At 41.1% G+C, this 18859-nt stretch overlaps 1 protein-coding gene and 1 pseudogene across 6 annotated transcripts in view; both read left to right on the top strand.

Moving 5' to 3' along the window:
• CNTNAP4 (contactin associated protein like 4) overlaps positions 1–18859 on the top strand; it is a 237181-nt gene that overhangs the window by 79053 nt on the left and 139269 nt on the right. The window lies entirely within an intron of this gene.
• Positions 176–327, top strand: LOC111725788 (annotated as a pseudogene).

The following is an 18859-nucleotide window of genomic DNA, read 5'->3' as shown; positions in this document are numbered from 1 at the left end:
CATAGATAATGGATATCTTCTACTTGTTATGTGACATTATCTTGAAACATCTATTGATAGTATATAAAATATTGTTTATCAATATAAAGCATCATATTTTACTTTTAGTGTTAGTGTAGATACATACATATATATATATAAAATTTACATAATGGCTGGGCAGCACGCATGTGTGCAGCATATCACCTAATCTTTGATCACATTATGACAGAATAGGAAAACAAAAAAACCCAAACCTTGTTATTTCTCATGTGCTATACAGATAGTTGAAGGTTAATTAGCAGTATAACTATAAATAGTAATGCTGCCAGTCTCCTTCAGACAAGAAACTTTATAGAAAGTGGTTAAATGTATTGGGTAAATAACAGGTCTTTATCTACAAAAGATGTGACCATTTAGGTTTTTTGTTTTGGGAAACTAAGATTTTAAAAGGTATGTTTGAGGGATGGTATAATCCATGTATTATGGTTTAGAGAAGTCTTTGGAGTTGATAGCCTGGAATTCTAATTCCAGCTTCTGCAATGCTCTGATTCTCTGAGCTTCAGTTGTTTTCTTGAAATAAAATGGGCATGAATTCTGCTTGCCATGACTGTCATGACATTGCATATAAAAAGTGCTAAGTAAATAGTGGCTGTTACTAACCCTGTGTTTAAAAAAAAAAAAAACCCAAACCTTAGTTCTGGTCCTCAATTGTCCTCTGAGTCAATGCCTAGTCAGGAAAACAGAAATCATCCCAGGGATGTGAGACTGGGAAGTCATTATAGGAAATTGGTTACAGGTGATGGAAAAGCTGAGCAGTCACATGTGAGATGATGAGGCCACTGAGAACTTAAGTGACAGTAAGAAAATGCTCTAACTCCTAGAGCTGAGCTTAATGAGAAGATGCTATTTTGAGAGCTGGGAGGCTGGCATTGTCCAGCTGAAGCGAGAACTTGCCAATAGAGGATTATGGAGGCAGGGGGTGTCCACTGGGACCTGGAGCCTTGTAAAAGCCTGAGCCACTACCGAGAAGCTGCCAGAGGCAGAGGAGAGTGGGAAGACACGCCCTGGCTGCTATGTTCCATTAACTTGCAGATCTCTGTCAAGTGCCCATCTGGAAGCTCCTTAACACAGGAGCCAGGGATACTCTGTCCACTTCACTCAGCCCTCCCACCTTTCAGATAAGAGCAGGGATAGGGTAATAACATAGTTCCCGACAGCCCTAAGGAGGTAGGTTGCTAAGGACAAAATACCTTTATGAGCATCTTTTATTATTATTATTGCTTATAGAATGACAGTGTAAGTTGAAAGGTACTTACTGAGGTATCTCTTATGCTCTTTAAGTTTTAAAATAGCATGCTTCCTCATGAACTGGAAAAGAAGATAGATCAATATTTTGATACTGAGAAAAGGGAGATTGAAAAGGTTAAGTTCCCTCCAGGTGTGGTGGCTCAGGCCTGTAATCCTAGCACTCTGGGAGGCCAAGGTAGGCTGACTGCTTGAGCTCAGGAATTCCAGACTACACTGAGCAAGAGTGATGTGAAATGCCACCTCTACTAAAAGTAGAAAAATTAGCAGGGCATCGTGATGGGCCCTGTAATCCCAGCTACTCAGGAAGCTGAGGCATAAGGATCACTTAAGCCCCCCAAATTGGAGGTTGTGGGCGGCATCTGTGGCTCAAGGAGTAGGGCACCGGCCCCATATATTGGGGATGGCAGATTCAAGCGCAGCTCCGGCCAAAACTGCAAAAAAAAAAAAAAAAAGAATTTGAGGTTGCTGTGAGCTATGATGACGTTACGACAGTCTACTCAGAGCCACAGCGTGAGACTCTGTCTCAAAAAAGAAAGAAAGAAAGCCAAAGTTCATGTTAACTAGTGCCACACCACGTTTGTGAAGCTTTACACTTAGCTCTCTTCGGTGCTCATGTTCAGGAGTGAGCAAAGCTAACCAGAACAGTCAGCCAGTGCACTGAAAGAAGGGAATCCACAAAGACTGTACCGTTTGGGGTCATTTTTTACACATACTCTAAATAAGTAGAATGATGATCGATCCCTTTGTGGATCCATGATCATTATGGATTCAATCCTTTGTTGTTTATCAAAATGTATACTGTAGTACAAAGCATAGATTTGCTTTCTGTGTGGGAAAAATAGCACTGCTGTTTCCTCTCCATCACACATTTTGCAGATGAGCACCAAGGCTCATTGCAGAGAACGAGTGCAACAGTCTGTATGTGGCTTAAAACATATCTGTTGTTGCTTCTGGGACGGGATTGCTATACACACTTGATGTGAAAAGAACATCACATTACTAGGTTTTATTGAAATGTTTTGCTTGGCTGGCAGACCTGATGGCTTTGTCCAAATCCAAACCTGACTTATTTCATTTACAGTTTCCTTGTGCACCACATCTCCAGTCTCACATTCTTAATTCTTGCTCCTAGGACATGCATCAAAGTTCCTTGTACTTCCAGGCTTTTCATCTGGGTCATACTCTTCATTTATCTATGGCAGGTGTCCTCAAACTACAGCCCATAGGCCACATGCAGCCCACCTAGGACATTTATCCGGCCTGCTGGGTGCTTGTGCCGCTGCTACCTGTCCTGCTTAGCAGCTGACTTGTCCTGGGGCCCATAGTCCGGCCCTCTGATGGTCTGAGGGACAGTGAACTAGCCCCCTGTTTAAAAAGTTTGAGGACCCCTGATCTATGGCATGTTTGCCAAACAAGTTTCAATTCATCCTTTCCAACTCAGGGCCATCCAAACACAATTAAGCTCCTTGCTGTCATATCCCAGTCCTACCACCCCCTTCCCATCACTTTTCCAATGTAACCATCCCTAGGGTCTTCCTTCCAGTGACTTCTTATCCAGTCGGTGATAATGTTATTTCCAGGGAGTCTCATTGGATTGCTTTGCAGGGTTTATATAACTTTAATTAACTAAATTTCAAACTCATTCATCTATTTTTCATTCCACTTTACACACACATTTCAAATTTTCAAATTATACCTTTGACACACATAAATACCCAGTGCTATTGGCTAAAATGCATACTATATATACTGTCTTTATTTAAAAGTATGCTCATTTTTTAAAATTAAGTCTGAATTTCTAGAGATAGAACTTCAAACTTGTTGCTAATGTGGGTGAGAGTGGTTGTTAATAATGCTATCATAGCTGCTGGTTCACATTGTGGATGACTATGTATGGTACTGAGATGATGCGATCATGCACTGCTATTTTGTATAAATACCTAAAGGAAACACTCTTAGTCATAAGAACGGGGATTTCAGTTCATGACTTTATTTATCCATCTCCAAATTGCCTTGATGAGTCATACCTCTAAGTTGGCATTATCTAGAATTTTCTCTTTATATCATCACTTGCATCTTACTCCTTTCAGAAATGTCCACAAAGAATAATATTATGGGTGATGTAAAAGAGCTCTGCTTTAGAAAAGATTCCAGCATTGGGGCATTGGTCCAGGAGTAGTTGTGACTATGGAGGGAGGAAAACAGGAAGCCGGAATCCTAGGATGTGGCCCACAGAGCTGTGTCTACAAATTAGAGAGAGATGCAGTTCAAAGTAAAGTATCTTTGACTTGTACCTGGCAAATGACGTTTTTATTTGGCTTTGAACCCCCCTCTTCTATTTGTATTTCTTCTTATTATTATTAATTTCTCACAATGAAAGGTTGTCTCCCTTTTGGAACCTTGAACATTTTAAGTGCTTAATAATAGGATTCTTTTTCAATAAGAGAGGGAGAAGGGAAAAATCGCTGGAGCAGTGAAAAGACATCCTCAGGGGACAATTGCTTTATTATAATATGTCAGAGTCATCATGAATTGGGAGTAGACAGGAGAATATCAGTTTCAGGAAGAAAATATTGTATTTATTTTAGCAAGTTTGTGCAAAGTTGCAGAGAATTATTCCAACAGCTTCAAAGCTATTATGATAATAGTAGTTCCATCTTTACACTGTACATTGAAATAATAAATGGAAAAAAATTCAATATGTCACTTTGGAAATAGCTTTTTGATCCTTAAATCAAAATAAATATGTGAATTAATTAAGCTCACAGTGGTATTTCTGGTTACTTTAAAAATCTTCGTGTCAAAGATGATAGGTAAATATTGAAATTTCTCTAAATTACAAAGAAATTGGTCTGTCCAGTTTCCTTGTTCCCACAAAATCAAACCTTCTGGTTGTATGTACATACAAACATTGAATTTCCATATAGACTATTCTGACTTTCTTGGTTTGTGTGTTTTAAAAATTCTTAGCCTTTGAATATATATAATCCAGTTGAACTGAATAAGTACATACTGGCTACTCAGTGATGTCACAGTTTTTTTCAAAAGAAATTGTCACCATCAAGGAACTACATTTTACGTGATTCAAACAGGTATAGATTCATGAAATCGATTCCTTCTGTCTCATCTCATCCTACTTTGAACATTGCACAGGGCTTTGCATTGGAGTCTTTGGTCACGTAGGAAACTTGTGCAGCACCATATGCTCGACCACACCAGACAGCATGTGAATTATCCTCTTCTCTCCTCCATGGAACTCACCAACCCTGGGATTCTAGATTGGAAGCAGAGAATCTGGGGGCAAGGGCAGTGGATACCACCTGCACACTATCTCATTTTCTGTAGGCAGGTTTGCACTGGCTTTGTGGACATAGTGAACTTGTTTTTGCTATCTGAGCCAAAAGTAATTTGGATAGTTGTGTTGTCAAATTTAGGTCAGATAAAGGCCTGGAGAAAAATGAGGAGATGGAAGACTGTGGATAGAAATTAAAGATGTCATCTCTCTTATCAGATGGCATGCATTCAAATGCAGGCTCCATCGTGTGTAAGAGAGAGAAGTTGATTAATTTGAGGGAGTTGGCTCATGCAGTTGATGCCAAGTGTGGAACCAGTTGCAGTTCAGCTGTGAAGGTGGTGGGCTGTGTGATCTCAAGCAAAATTGTTTTTATCTCCCCTGTAAAGTGAGCATGGCAGTAGTGTACACCTGAAAAACCTTGGGTGAAAGTCAAATACAAAAGAAGATGAGGATGAGGGCAAGAAAGAGGAGGAGAGAGAGGGGAAGGAGGCCATGAAAGAGGAGACGGTGAGGACGGGAAAGGAGGAGGGAGGGGGAAGGAAAGAAAGAAGGAAGGAGGGAAAATGGAAAGGGAAAAGAGAATGAAAAGAAAGAATTTAAAAAGTAAGGAAATTTTCACCAATTGAATAGAAAACTCATGCAGAATTATCAGTAGATTCCAGGTTAGCAGTTGTTTAGCTAAAAGGTGAGAGTAAATGCCTCACTGATGGTTTTTGGAAAGCAAACATGGTGAGAAATGGACAAGAGGAAGTGACAAGTACCACTCCCAGACGTCAGCTGGGAGAGAATAGGAAAGGAAGGGTGAATATAATGTAGTTTCAGAGAGCAGTTGACGGAGCAAGAGGAGCCAGAGCATAGTTGGCTTTGAAGAGACGCCTTCTCGTGAAAGAAGGAAAACAGGAAGGACAGGTTTGAACTTGGGTCTGCCCACATATTTACTTAGAGCAAAGAGGGAGAAGTGAAAACTATGCCTGTTTGGAAAAGAAAACCCACGTAAGACTGAGAACCTCGCCTTGAATGGATGACCGTGAATGGGTGCCTGTGTGCACTTCAGAGAGGTTTTCTGCAGATGTATGCAGCTGCCCGTGTGCAGGAACAGGTGGCATAGATGCTTCGGTTACCCCGGGGTTGGAATCCACAGGGATACTGGGGCAGGAGGTACACAGGGCTGGCAAGAGTGTGGAGAAAGGAAGAACCACGGAGTCAGTGCCATGTTGGGAAGAAAGGGATGTCGGGGAGGGTGGAGTTGATGGGGGATTGTATGAGTGAGGATCCTAGAGAAACAGAACCAACAAAATAACAGAGAGAGATTTTAAGGAATTGGCTCATGCAGTTGATGCAATTGTGGAACCTTGTCATGTCCAAAATCTGCAAGGTAGACTGTCAGGCAGGAGACCTGGGGAAGAGGTGCAGTTCAAATGCAAAGGTGGTCTTTTTCCTCTTCTTCTGGGAAGGCTGGTCTTTTCTTCTATTAGGACCTTTAACTAATTAGACAAGGTTGACCCACGTTATGAAAAGTAATCTTTTCTCATCATCTGTTCATTTGAGTGTTTATCACATCTAACAATGTGATATGTTAGATATCGCATTGAATATGTTTAACCAAGTGTGTGGGTATCACAGCCTCGCCAAGTAAACACATGAAATTAAACCATCACAAAGATGGAAGATGTCAAAGGAAAACTGTAGTTATTGAATCTGAAAAACAGGTGTAAAGTGGGAGGATGGAAGTGAGAGAGTTGGAAAGAGCTAGTGGTCTATGAGGGAAGGGTAGAGCGTCCACATGTACATTTTCGAAGCAGTACAATGCTAGGAAATGGTTAAGGACCAGGGTGGGGGCAGGGAAGGGTTGGAGAGGAGTGTGCAGAGGTTACTGTATTTACAGCTCACCCACAAGGATACTGAAGCAGGGAGCTGCTGAGAAGGTTGCAAAGAGTGTGAGGAAATGGCCTGCAGTTTGGGAGAAAACCCCTGCCTGGAGAGGCCTAGTTTGCTGTAACCAGCTGACAGTCAAGAAGAAGGAGAGGAAATATTTTCTTTCCCCTCCTTTTCTTTTTTTCTCTCATTGACTTGATTTTTACAAGGAAGAAAGAGAAGTTGTCTGAAATTGGCAGAAGTTCAATAAAAATGCTCACTGACTTCATAGAAATGGAGCTGGTGAGAAAAGTGAGCCAACTGTGCTTTAGGGCCCAGCATGTTCTTTTAGATTTCAGGCAAGCTGGATTAATGGTGTTTGTGACATCTTACGAAGCCTTTTCTGTGTCTTGTCCTACATTTCCATTTTCCAGAAGAAACTGAAGTGCTCGGGATTCAAATACCTCTGGTTACCAACCAGGAACTGCTGGAGTCTGAATTAGAAACCCAGGCTGCCCAGATCCAGAGATCAAACCCTCAATTTGCATTCTGTGGCAACATTGAGAGAGTCCTTTGTTTAATGAGAGCCTGAGATGGCTCCGAAGAAGTTTTTAGAAGAAAGGGAAGATGGCAGAGGGAGAATAGGCAAGGTTTGTAGAAGTATTTGGTTTGGAAGAGGACAGACGAGGCACCCTCTCTGAGTAGATCCAGGGGTAAGGCACGGGCTACCCCTGACCTCAAGGCCGTGGGTGCTCTGTGCGGTTTGAGTGCTGTGGTTGCATGGCCCTGCTTTCTAGAAGTGTCTCACGTGCTTTCATCAGGGTCCCATACAGAACATAGCTCCTCATTGACTTTGTGCTTCCACGCTGGACTGAGGGGACAGCCATCCACAGCCGTTCTTACTGAGGGTTGGCCACAAGGAGGCCAGTGCTCCAGACATAGGTTTGTAAAACCTGAGGAGCCTGAGTCACCCTTACGTGGTGACAGGAGCTTCATCTGTGAGAGGGCTTCAGTTCTATGCCCTGGTGTATAAGTCTTTTGGTCTGTGACTTTGAAAGCGCAAAATATGATTGAGCCTCTGTTTATTCATCTGTAAACTCAGGGCTCCTGGTTGTATAAGACCTTTAAGGTCACCCTGGACTTATAAGTTCCACACTCATGAGATGCCTTTCACTCCACACCATACTTCAGGGATTACGGGATCTAGTTAAATTGAGCCCTATGTTACGATCCTAGCAAATCACTCTAATTCACGGAACCATGTGGGAGATGGGAGGAAAGAATCCAGGAGGATCATAGCTTGAGCAGTGGTTATGGAGGACTCCAGGGAAGTCACACACGCTGAGAGACAGTGAGGTTAACAGGGACTCCTTACCTTACCTCAGCTCGCCACACGCTAGAGAGTGGAGATTTTTACTCTATTAATTCTTACTCCATTTGTAATTTTCTCTTTAATCAAAATTTAATTTGTAAAATTTGTTTTCTCATTTAAACTTTCTTTGGAGTTTGGAGTTGGTGTTGGTTTTACATTCTATCTTTTTTCCCTTTGGGATTTAGGGGGTCAAATCAACAATAAAGCGTGCTGTTTCTACCAACTTTGTCTTAATATTGCCATTCTGCTTTGTGCGTTGCAGCCAGAGACCATGACTACTCCAGTGCTGTTTAGTGATTCATCTGGGATGTGCCCATTAATCATGTTTTTTCCTCCTGATGGAATTGGTGATTAAACAAGCTGTGACTCTATTTTTTGAGTTACTTTCTCTCTTCTCCCTGCTAGTTAGGTGCGCACATCAGCTTTAACCTCTACTGACTGATCTTAGCTGGTTCCGAATAGGATAGTGGTCCTCATCTTTTCTCTAAGTTGATTCACAGACCTGTCATGTTCTGGCTTCCTGTTCTGCATTTGGGTTCATGCCATGTGAAGCATTTCTCTACTCTTTAAGTTCAGGTTTTAGAAGGTATGCATCTCTGGATAACCAAATTTTTAACGAAAGGGTTTCTCTTTATAGAAGGATTCCAGATTAACAAAGGTAATTGAAGAGGAATGATAAAATTAGAATATCACCATTTTGCAAACTCCAATAAAATAACGTATGTAGGCAATATCAGCGATGGCTAACATACAAAAACAGAGACAACCACATATTATGTACCTCTTGATAAAGCATATAATAGGTCCTTTAACAGATTCCTGCTAAAGACTCAAAACTAAGTCAAATCAAACCTAAAGACTACCAGCTTATGAGAAATACAGGAACAGAAGAACATATCCTAGGGAAACAACCAGCAAACTGTGGGAAACCTTATTAGGCAAATGGCCTGCTGTCTTCCATAGACAAATGGCGAGAAAAAGAAAGGCAGGGCGTCCATAAGTACAAAGAGGTTTAGGAGAAACTTACGGGCATTTTGGATATCCTGATTTGAACAATTCTGAGACATGTAAACACACACATCCACTTGCAAGAGTTGAACGAGCCACACAGGACGCTGGTGATGTTACAGAACTACTATGAAATTTTAGGTGTTATAATCAAATTGTGCTTTTGTTCAAAAATGAATCCTTATCCGTTAGAGATATATTTTGAGATATTTGTGCATGAAATAATACGATGTCTGGGACTGGATTTAAAATAATCTAGTAGGAAAAATAAACAGCAAGTAGCTGAGGGAGTAGGTCCGATAAAATTGGCCCTCAGTTAACAGCCTTTTAAACCTGGATGAATTTGAGCTTTTGATTCTATTCTTTCCAGGTATAAGTTTGAAAACAATAAAAATTTTAATGGAAGATACATATTTTCACCTTTTAAAATTGTAGGTAAAGTTCTTCATCTTACACAGTAAGTTTGAGGCTGCAGTAATTTAAGGCTAACAGTAATGAACAGCACGAGGATCAGGCTGATCAAAGTTCTGAAGTTAATGTGAAATTGGTTACTTCAGCCTGGGCTGAGAGGAGGCTGTCCAAACCAGGCAAGGACCCAGCCAGTTCTGAGAGAGGGGGCCATGTGGCTCTGGTGACTGACGGACTTCTCACCTTCTCACAATGGTGAGGGTGGGACGGAGACCGGCTGATGAGTACATGAATCTCTCTGGTACCTACCTTGAAATAGAGTAGATTTCCCCTCCACAGAGGAGCAGCCTTAGAAGGTGATTGGAGCTGTTCATGTGAGCCAGGCTTCATAATGACCTCTGGGTCATCGCTGGCGTCTGTCCAGGCTTTAAAATTACTTTCTCAAGCCCTCATGATAACAGATGTCAAACAAGATTTTATTTTGTTACAGTTAATCAGTATTTATATTTACACCTCTTGTTTTTTTTCCTTAAGATATCTAATATAAGGTACAATTAGAAAATAGGAACAACAAGGAAAATCCATCTCTCAATAAATGAGCTGTATTTGAAGGATGTAGTTAAATTAAAAAAACAATTTTAACAATTTTACTGTTCAACCACCTATAATATTTTTTAGAGAAAATAGTCTGATGCATAAATTCTTATGAACACACACGTAAGAATTATTCTGACACCTGACAGGTGCAACTTACAAAGTATGAAACAGTTTGCATGATAGGAACATCATTATAAATATTTAAAGATCCTTTTTTTTATCAAATTATAATATAGCATATTGATTTACCTTGATGCTTACCCTAGATTTTTCTAGATTGACTTAAAGCAGTTAAGAATCATATGGTGAATATAGCTGATTTCTCATTATCCCTGATACTTATGTTTTATAACGTCTCAACTATTGGACCATGGCTATGTTATACCATCTCAAGAGTTCATGATTTTGGCACTATCTAGAGACTGTTTTATAGTTACGATAAATGTAACTTGATTTATTATAGCATTTTGATTTTATCAAAAACTTGGAAAATACAGAGAAAAAATATAAAAATGAATAGAACAATCATAATTTTGCTTTGTATCAAAATTATTATTTAGGCCTGGAATAGTAGCTCGTACATGTAATCATAATATCTGGGAGGCCAGTACAGGAGGATCACTTGAGATCAGGAGTTCAAGACCAGCTTGAGCAAGAAAGAAATCCTATCTCTACTAAAAATAGAAAAAAATCAGCCAAGTGTGATGATTGGCACATACCTTTAGTCCCAGCTTCTCAGGAGGCTGAGGCAGGAGGATCCTTTAAGCCCAGGAGTCTGAGGTTGCTGTGAGCTATGATGATGCTACCGAACTCTAGCCAGGTCGACAGAGCAAGATTCTTTCTCAAAAAAATTAAAAAAGAATACTCTTTATAGGTAGGAATATTTTTTTCAGTCCTTTTCTCACTTTTAAATGAATTAAGATTATAATTAGTATTGCACATAGATGTGTGTGAGTGTGTATATAGAAAGAGAGAGGGAGGGAGAAAGATAGAGGGAGGGGATTCTCATTATTCCTGATTGTTATATTCTATAACGTTCCTGTGAACCCTGAATTAGGGAGCACCGTGCCATTACTCCTAGGTTAAATACACATGTAGTCAGATTCCTGTGATCACCAGTGTACAATATTTCGTCAACCAATCAATACATAACCTTGTCTTATGTATCTCTGTTTATAGAGACCTTATTTGGTATGTATTTATTGACATTGAACTCATGGCAATGACACTGTAGCTCGTGACTGAACAGAAGCTCCTTCTGTTCTGTTACTTTCTCCCGAAGGTCCATCTCAGCCTTCCTGTGCTCAGAAACCTCAGGTAGCACTTCAGCACTGTGTTTGGGGGCCATTTTACATAGAGAAGTCTCCAAGAAAAGCACAAAACTGCAAAAAGCATATACATAATACTAACTAGACCGTGAAAAGGACACACCTTTATAGTGTGAGAGTTGAAGCAGGAGGCAGAATGTTGCCTTGTTTGAATTCACTTGGGAACATGTGCCTTGGGCAGCTCAAATCTTCTCTTGCTGTGGGCGTGTCCACAGATGACCACAAAAGACCCTTGAGTATTGATTTTGAGGTTACAAATAAACTTCGGCTAATAGGCAAATTCACAAATACGGAATCTATGGGTAATGAGGACTGATGTAATTTACTATTTGCCTAAAAAATACTATATGGGTCACTAGCTCTGGTTTGTTCTTTGTACAACTTTTATAATCTATTTGCAGAACTAGCCTCAGGCAAAATAGTAAAATGAGCAAATTTTTTTCTTGGAAACTGCTTTTTCCCTTCTCAGTGGTGTACTTTTTTTTTTCTTTTTTAAAATTCAATTTGTGCTTGCTCTCAGGAGTTAATAAGACTAAAATTTAAAATACAAGCTTCCAAAGATAAGGATCAGGTCTGTCTTATTTCCATTAATTTTCCAGATCCTAACTTAGTGCTGAAAACATGATAAGTGCTCAGAAAATATTTTGACAAAATAAATGAATCTTTGTCATTAGTAATATACAGAATGGCCCTCCAGAGATATTCCCATCCTTAATCTTGGGACCTGTGACTATGTTACCTCACATGGAAAAGGGGAATCAAGATTGTGGATGGAATTTGAGGTGCTCATCAGCTAATTTTAGAACAGGAAGATTACCTTGCTGAACCCAATGTAACCACCCAGGGCCTTAAAAGTCAAGGAAGAAGGCTGAAGAGGAGCTTCATGGGGAGATGTAGCCGCGGAAAAAGATCAGAGTGACGCAATCTGGGAATGACTCCACCTGCAGTTGCAGGCTTTAAAGATAACAGATGAGGCCAGAAGCCAAGGAATTGTGCAGCCTCTACAAGCTGGGAAAGGCAAGGAAATTGTCTCTTAGAATCTAAAAAAAAAAAAAAAAAAAAATTACCTTGCTGACATCTTGATTTTAGCCCAGTGAGACCTGTGTCAGGTTTTTTGGCCCACAGAACTGTAAGGTAATAAGTTTGTGTTATTCTAAGCCACATATTTTTGGCAATTTGGTATATATCCGTGCTGAAGAAAATTAATACACCCACCAAATGGCACTGATAGTCTAATAAGTGATATCACAAATTCGAAAAGCTATGAAAACACAGCAAGAATCATTCATAGGTCAATGTCTGGCATTAGGATGGGGACTGCAACTAATGTTCCTAGTCTTTAAATCTTGATACATAATTTGGTAACTATTCATAAAATTGACTTTGTGAATCCTTTGGTACCAATCGTCTGTCTTGGTTTAGGGCTAGAATAATTGATTTTATCTCGTTGGTTTGTCATTATTGAGTGTGTGAAAAAATTAGTGTTTTATATATTTATTAATCATGTTGCTGTAATAAATAATACCTCGATAGTCATAAAATTTCTATAATCAATCTGTGTGATAAAATAGGATAAGAATAGTTTCCAGTACTAAACAAAGAAATTGTCCTCTGAAACTTGAGAATTAATGTTCATGAAATAATGTGACAGAAAAAAGTAATGAAAATTAATGTTGCTTTAAAAACCACTGAACGTGGACAATGTCTTGATTGCATATTGTCAGTCCATGTGATTTAATAGTTTTCATTTGGATGATTGTGTTATTATGAGAATAACAAAAGATGATATAGCAAACTCGTCCTACTGCCTCGGACGTAGGCCGCGCTCAGTAGATGTAAAGCAGCTGCTGAAGATGCCACTGTCACTATGGAAACACAGTAGGGATATATCCCCCTCTTTTGTTTTCCCCAGTAGCAAAAATGTATCATTTTTAAAAAAGCATTAATTATTTTTGAAACCCAATACTATATGAATATTTGTTATTAATAGGTAGGCGTTTGCCAGGCTATTTTTCCCCAAAGTCAAGAGTTTTGTGTTTTACTCTCAGTCGCTGACTTGAGTTCGTATCTGAAAATAGCCCTTCAGTGTCGGCAGATGACAGTCACTCTCCCAGGTTCCCACTGTGTGGGGTTTAGCGTCATCAGCATCTTGTGGTATTAGAAACGTGACTGAGACGTTTTCCCAGAGTGTTCACATGGCTTCGCCATTCATTTCTCCTTCCTCAGAAAGGCAGCAGCACGTGCACTGCCAGGAGTTCACTCTCCAGAAAGTCAGCACTTCTCAGGCCTTGTTGTAATAATCAAAATGAAGTGGTGAGTACCCAAGGCGATGGATAACCCAGTGACCTCGATTCGATTAATTCACATCATAGGCCTATCAAAACATCACACGTACCCTATAATGATGTACAACTATTGTGTATCCACAATTAGAAAGACAAAACAAACAAAAACAAACTTTTCCACGTAGAGAAGTACCATTCTTTGCTATTTGGGACAGTGATGAAGTGGTTCTAAGCCTCTAGAAATGGACATGTGTAGACTGTTGATTAAATAGATTTGAATAAAATGAAAGAAACGTATGGATTTGTAGTGTTTTCCTAAATACATCGGTAAATCCACACAAGAGAAAATGAACAGAATAAACAGGAAAAACTTAAGGTTGCTGAATGTTATCTCAAGTTTAATACCGTGACTTGTAAATAATTTCTCATGTAATAATAATCACTTCCTATGATATATAAATATATATCTATTGATGTATATTGCCTGTCAAGAAATGTTCTGTTTTATATACATCTGTATATTTTTCATTTAAACCTAAATTAACAGAAACTTTATTTATTGACATTTTATATACAAGGACACTGAAATCAGAGACTTTTTCCAAGTAATACAATTTGGAAATATCCGGCCGCAGGTATGTCCTAATATGTTCTGATTTCCTGTGTAGAATTATTCATTTTGCACTTCAAATTGTGATATTTAGCATGCAGTTCTGGGCCCTTGTGAAAAAATAAAAAAAAAAAAAAAGGAAAGTAATTCTCAAAAAAGAAAAAAGCTTACATACAATTTGTAATTGTTACATATGAGTATATAAACCAGAATGTGTGTCATTAAAATAGAATATAAAGATCACTATCTAGTATAAAATAGAAGTATGTACAAATGTATTATCACTGAAGGAAGGAAAGAAAATGGATCTTACCAGGTATTAGAGAAACTCAGATGTTAGGAAATGAGTGACCAGTCGTAATGAGCAGAAAAGGCATTTGGGGTGTGTGGTCAGACAGTGGGAAGGTCCATAGACAGAAGCACGAGTCCCCACTCACGTGTATACACAGGCACAGACGTCAGTCTGGGCCCCCAGGCCACATCCACAGAAGCACGTGTCCCCACTCACATGTATACACAGGTGCAGACGTCAGTCTGGGCCCCTGGGCCACATCCACAGAACCACGTGTCCCGACTCACACGTATACACAGGTACAGACATCAGTCTGGGCCCCACAGGCTACATCCACAGAACCACGTGTCCCGACTCACACATACCAACCCAGGCCCCTGTTCTGTTTTGTGTCTGTATCGACCTCTGAGACTGAACTCAAACCAGCGTCGTGGGGTTCCTTCTGCAGCCTCGCTGTGCTGTTTCTTCTGTCCAGCGCTGTTTATGGGAACCTCGTAACCTCAAAGCAGTGACCTATTCTGCCCCTAAATACTCAAATTCTTCTATCTAATATGTAGGCTACCTAAACTGATATGTTTTCATTTGCATTCCTCTTGAACAGTGTTTTTCAACCTTCTTTTTTTTTTTTTTTCTTGTAGATTTTGGCCAGGGCCGGCTTTGAACCCACCACCTCTGGTATATGGGGCCGGCGCCCTGCTCCTTTGAGCCACAAGTGCCACCTTCAAACTTTTTTTTTTTAAATCTCAGGGATACTTGAATCTATAGTGAAACTTCCTCAGCATACTTAAATTACGTTAATCAAAACAAAAAGACTAAAAATAAAAAGAATATACTTACTGTGGTTTGAACGTTGAAAAATAATTTCATTAATGATCTCAAAAAATTTTCGTGGCACACCTAAGATTCTCTCGTGGCACGCCAGTGTGTCCTGGGACACCAGTTGGAAACCACTGCTCTAGAGGAAGATCCGAGGCAAGAATTTCACTGCAAGTCAATTTGTGTGGAAGATGATTCAAACAAACAGTAGTTGGGGCAGCAGGGAAGAGAGACAAGGAAGGAAAAGCAGCTGGTAAGGGATACAGTTTGACCCACTGGGGGGCTGCAGAGCACCTCAGCATTACCCACCACAGGAAAGGGAGCTGGGGTGTGTACTCACCACTTCCTGTCAGTTATTGGTCGAGGGCTCATCCTTCCTCCCTGGGTGATGGACAGAGCCCTCGGGGAAATTTAGGCAATACATGATGCTGGACGTCTGGGAGACGTGTGTGGACGTGGCATAGGCCTCGGGTATAAGGTGAGGGGTGGGTTTCTCTTGCTACCGGCGTCCTCACCTGCTGGCTCTACTTTGTTGTTGAAGCCCCCGCTTCTCTTTTTCTCAAATCCTGGCATATGAAGCATGCGTGGGCTGGGCCACAGTCTGAAGACTGGGGTCTGTCCTGTATCCCTTTCTCGGGGCCCTGGCCTCATCTTTACTCCCGCACTCCCTGTGTGATTGCGTCCTCTGAGAGAAGCCATATGCCCTGGCTCATTAGGCCTCTACAGCCAGAGGCTTATTCATGAACCGAGACTCGGCTCTGTGTCTTCTGGCCCCATAAATAATGGGTATAGAACAAGTCCAGTTGTATTAAGCAGACCTCGTTCCCTCTCATCATTGCATTACCAGAGGCAGTCCAAATAGAAACCCTGAGATGTGGCTTGGCAGGTCACTTACTCACCGAGGTGGTCTCCTCTTATTGTTATGAACCGATTTACTAGGACTTTATTCCAATCTTACTCAGCTGTGGCTCTCTCAGATAACTTGAATTCATCCAACCACCTCTGGGATTCAACTGTAGGACTGCCTCTCTGAAGTTTGGAAAGTTTGGTGTGTCTGGCATTTCTTTTAACTATCATTACCTACTTTTGTCCACTGACGTGGAAAGTATAAAGCTTTCCACTGTGAGACAGCAGAGTTGTGCAGTGAAGTGTGCTGGGCCCGTGAACACTGCTCCTGTCCCTTCACAGATGACGAAGAGCGGCACCTGGTAAACACCAGCATGAACAGACTCAGCTCACAGCTGACAGTTCACGTCTCTTACTAGTTTCTGCTGGAAAAGTCGGCTCACCTCCAGTGTTTTTTCCCACCAGTGGCAGTTTTTCCAATTTGTATCTGACTTACAGAAATTTCTGGGATTAATTTGAGGTGGGGGAGATGTTCTGAAGCATGCTAACATTTATTGATCTAAAATTTCCCGTTATGATAAAACTACATTCTCCTCTAAGGAGAGAAGATCTGGCTGGCATTTTATCCTCTACCAGATTACCTCTGTGTGCAGTTCAAAGTCTGATCCACTCACTGGCAGCATCAGCATCACTTTGGAGCTTGGGAGAGATGCAGAGTTTGAGACCCCACCCCAGATGGATGTAATCAGAACCTCTGGTCCAGGAACATTGTTTTGACAAGCCCTCCATGTGATGCTTGATGTGCACCAGGCTTGAGTGACACAGTTCTGCATCTTTCCTGCTCAGAAGTGTGATTCTGGGACGGGTAGCACTGGTCTCACCAGAAAAGGAGGGCTCATTAGAGAACCAGAAGCCCAGTCACACACCAGACCTCCTGAGTCAGAACTGGCATTTTAACAAAATCCATAGGTAATTTGTGGGAACATCAAAGTTTAATGCCACGGGATTTAGCTTGTATTTTCTGTGTCAATATATCATAAGATGTATCAAATTATTCAATAAAATTAGCATCAGTAAAGGATCCTAATATATTTTAAATGGAAAGTTATATTAAGAAAATGTTCCTAAGGCTGGCTGGGTGGCTCATGCTGTAATCCCAATACTCTGGGAGGCCAAGGTGGGTGAATTGCTTGGGCTCAGGATTTGAGACCAGCCTGAGCAAGAGCAAGACCCTGTTTCTACTAAAAATAGAGAACTAGAGCAGAGGAGAGTGAGGACAAGCCAAGATGCTCTAGGCACCTCTGTGTCTGCCCATCAACACAGCTGACTGTGATGATTTTTCAAGAATAGTGAGAACTGCTGCTTCATTTCCTGCCCTTCAGATCTTGTGCAAGTTCCCAGTTTGGCCAACTCTACCCCAGAGCCATGCAATAGGGGATTCCAGGAGCGACAGTTCTAGCTTGTCTAAGTTGACAGCACAATTGTTACAATCCTGGAATGCTTTTTCCTACTTTAGGGAAAAACTGGGAAGAAAAAGTTGGGGGTGTAAGAGATGCCTGTTTCAGATGACCCCCCCAGTGATCCCTGTGTCCTGCTGTTCACATCCTGGGCGATCCCCTCCCCTTTCGCATGGGCTGAATTTAGTGCCTCACTTCTTTTTTTATTAAATTTCAGATTGATATGAGGGTACAAATGTTTGTTACATTGTTTTCATTTTTAAGATAAAGTTCCAGTTGTGGTTGCGCCCTTCACCAGGGGGCGGGCTGAACACCTTTGCTGCTCAGAAGTGTGCACTTCTTTTTTTTTTTTGAGACGGAGCCTCAAGCTGTCCCCCTGGGCAGAGTGCCCTGGCATTACAGCTCACAGCAACCTCCAACTCCTGGGCTCAAGCGAGTCTCCTGCCTCCGCCTCCCAAGTAGCTGGGACCACAGGCGCCCGCCACAACGCCCCGCCCGGCTATTTTTTTGGTTGCAGCCGTCATTGTTGTTTGGCGGGTCCGGGCTGGGGATTCGAACCCGCCACCTTAGGTGTACGTGGCTGGCGCCTTAGCCGGTTGAGCTATAGGCGCTGAGCCAGAAGTGTGCACTTCTAATGTACACTGTGCACATTAGATGAAATCACACCAATTGCCCTCCCTCCTCCTCCGTCTCTCCTCTGCCCCCCCCACCCACTAGACTACACTTGTGTTTTTTCTTTGCCGTGCATGTGTGGTTGTTTATGCATTGGTTTCATATTAGCATTGAGTACATTGGATGCTTGTTTTCATTTCTTGTGATGCTTTCTGGGAGGAGTGTGTTTCTGCTCTATCTAGGTTGGTGCAAGAGATGTAACGTCTCTGTCTTTTCTTGGGGCTGAGTGGTGTTCCGAGGTATACGTGTGCCACGGTTTGTTGATCCATTCGTGGGTTGATGGGCACTTGGGTTGCTTCCACATCTTGTCGATTGTGAACTGAGCTGCAATAAACATTCTAGGGCCAAAAAAAAATAGAAAAACCAGCCAGGCATAGTCACAGGTGCTGGTAGTCCCAGCTATATAGGAGGCTGAGGCAAGAAAATCACTTAAGCCCAAGAGTGTGAGGTCACTGTGAGGTATTATGCCACAGCACTCTTCCAAGGGTGACAGAGTGAGATTCCTGTCTCAAAACAACAAAAAAAATTTCTAAACATAACTTGCCCAAAATGAGAACCAATATTAACGCTGAAATCAAAGTTCTCTTTGGAAAGCCAGGATATTAAGTGCCTATAGTATAGGTCCTGCAGAAGATAGCTACTAGAGAAACAGGCAAGAGAAAGCCACAATGCAAACTTACTTTCTATTTCATTATATTTTTAAAGACGATACTGTATGACTATTCAAAA

The sequence above is a fragment of the Otolemur garnettii genome, unplaced genomic scaffold (genome assembly GCF_000181295.1).
Source record: "Otolemur garnettii isolate 467f Iridium unplaced genomic scaffold, OtoGar3 scaffold00047, whole genome shotgun sequence".
In the NCBI taxonomy this organism is placed as follows: Eukaryota; Metazoa; Chordata; class Mammalia; order Primates; family Galagidae; genus Otolemur; species Otolemur garnettii.
This window is presented reverse-complemented; position numbering and strand designations above follow the sequence as displayed.